This window comes from Lactuca virosa, chromosome 5 (assembly GCF_052849685.1).
Source record: "Lactuca virosa cultivar CGN04683 chromosome 5, Lactuca_virosa_CGN04683_v6, whole genome shotgun sequence".
Classification (NCBI taxonomy): domain Eukaryota; kingdom Viridiplantae; phylum Streptophyta; class Magnoliopsida; order Asterales; family Asteraceae; genus Lactuca; species Lactuca virosa.
Genome location: NC_136430.1, coordinates 7,694,596 through 7,696,851, shown reverse-complemented (window position 1 = coordinate 7,696,851; position 2,256 = coordinate 7,694,596). Strand labels below are relative to the sequence as shown.

The 2,256-nt window shown below is 36.0% G+C and overlaps 1 long non-coding RNA gene across 1 annotated transcript; it reads right to left on the bottom strand.

The window, feature by feature from the left end:
- Positions 1 to 1,071: 1,071 nt before the first annotated feature.
- On the bottom strand, positions 1,072 to 1,885 carry LOC145114109 (uncharacterized). Its single transcript, XR_013710940.1, has 2 exons — positions 1,398 to 1,885; positions 1,072 to 1,314 (listed from the first exon to the last, which is right to left on the bottom strand). It is a non-coding gene; the product is annotated as an uncharacterized LOC145114109 (long non-coding RNA).
- Positions 1,886 to 2,256: the final 371 nt, after the last annotated feature.

Genomic DNA, 2,256 nt, shown 5'->3' with positions numbered 1-2,256 from the left:
GGGTGCAAATCCTAAAATTTAGGGTTTCACCCAGACAGGTCAACTCGTCGAGTCGGGGCTTCCGACTCGGCGAGTAGGCTCTTCCATCTGCGTCCAGAATCCAACCCTACTCGACGAGTTGAACCTCCAACTCGTCGAGTCCCATTATAAAATGCAAATATTCTTTATTTAAGATACGTACCAGGAACCGGACGTTACACAAATCAAGAACACGCTCCAATTTTCAAAAAAAAAAAACCCCACCAAGATTACTTGCAACAAATGAGATGAACAATCTCTTTTTGACATTGTTTTAAGGGTTTGTGACAAATGGCTTCCACTTTTTCTGGTGTCTCATCTCTTGGATCCTTGGCATGTTCTAGTTACAGAGTGATGGAATCTCAACTCCAACAAAAAAAACTATCATCTTTTGCTTTAATATCTTCTAGCTCGTTAGTCACGAGATGAAATCTTTTACTTCCATGTTTTTTCTGATCCCCAAACTCATACTCTCATGTTTATGTGTTTTAACTTAAGCATATCAACACATATTAGGAAATCAGTAATGCATATCACCATACAACAGTGAAACATGAAGCACATGGAGTCATATGCATTATACTCAGGCCCGTCCCAGAGGGTGGACGAAAGGGGCGACCGTCCCAGAGGGTGGACGATAGGGGCGACCGTCCAGGGCCCATTTTTTAAAGGAACCCAAAATTTTTATGAACTTTATTAACTATATGTTAGAAAAATCGATCTTGAAGATATCATTAATAATTTTTCATCTAAAAAATCTAGAAGAATTATTTTTCTATAAATATATGAATTTTTATAATCGAAAATATTATATTTAGGAGCTAGTATAAATAATTTTCTTTCAATTATTAAGTTACTATAAAAAGGTTAATGAAATATGTGTATTTTAAGATTTTTTTTTCCTCTTTTATGGGCCCAAAATATGTTTGGAACAGCCCGATCATACTCTCATCTTTATGTGTTTTAACTTAAACATATCAGCACATATCAGAAAATCAGTAATGCATATCACTATAACAACAATGAAACATGAAGCACATATAGTCATAGACATAAAGTAAATCAGAAAAACTGTGACATATTACCAAAGAGTTACCTGATTACAAATTACTTATGCATAACAATCGATATCAACAATACATATGATATATTACAAAAATGAAAATAAATCAGAGAAATCATGGAGTTATTGACATAATAAATTCATGGAGTACATATCATCAATGCATATCACTATATCAAGCAATGCATCTCACTATATCAGTAATGGATTAAGAAGCACATGGAGCCTGAAACCTACCATTAAAAAGAAAGAAGCAGGATAAGAGTTTAACAGATGGAGTGACAAAGATGGAGTGACAGGGGCAGTGTCGACATACTTGATAATACGCATGATCACTGTTGCAGTAGATGACAAGCAGAATGGCAACTTGTCTGAAAAAAGTACCGGAATTGGCTTGAGAGGGTGTAGGGTCGCTGGATTTCTCTAGGTTTTCGAGCATAACGACCATCACATGTGAGATAGCGGCGGCAACTGCCGGTGAAACCAGATCGGGAAACAAGATCTAGTTGCCTTCCGCTTTAGATCCGGCGATACCAGATGTGGTAGTCGGGAAAACGAGATAAGATAGGAGAGTAGATGAAAGTGGTTTCCGACGAGGTGACTAGTAAGGCAGAGGGAGGTGCTGACAAGCAAATCAGAGAGGCGAGAAGAGACGTAGGTAGCTAGAGAGGTAGTTTCCGACGTTGTGACGAGTGCAGGATTCCGGTGGCTGTCGGTGGTTCGGTGATTCCGGCGGAGGTCAGGTGATTCGGCGGCCTCAATGGTGGTCCGACGTGAATGAGATGAAAGAAACCATAAATCTGATATTGGGGAGGGGTGAGGTGGGGTATGCAATTTTTTATTTTATTATTTTTATCAAATTAATAATTATAAATAAAAAATCAATTAAAAAAACAATAAATGGTAAATACTTTTAATTAACCTTAATATTTTGAGGATTAAAATTAGTGGTTCATATTCGTTCTCACGTTCTCGATTATATAATTGTTCTCATTTGAACCTAAGAGTATATATATATATATATATATATATATATATATATATATATATATATATATATATATATAGAGAGAGAGAGCAACAATTTTATAAACACAAACGCCAGTAGAAAAAGAACAGAGATTACAAGTACCATATACATGAAATTACTCAACATCTCAATGGTCAATATAATA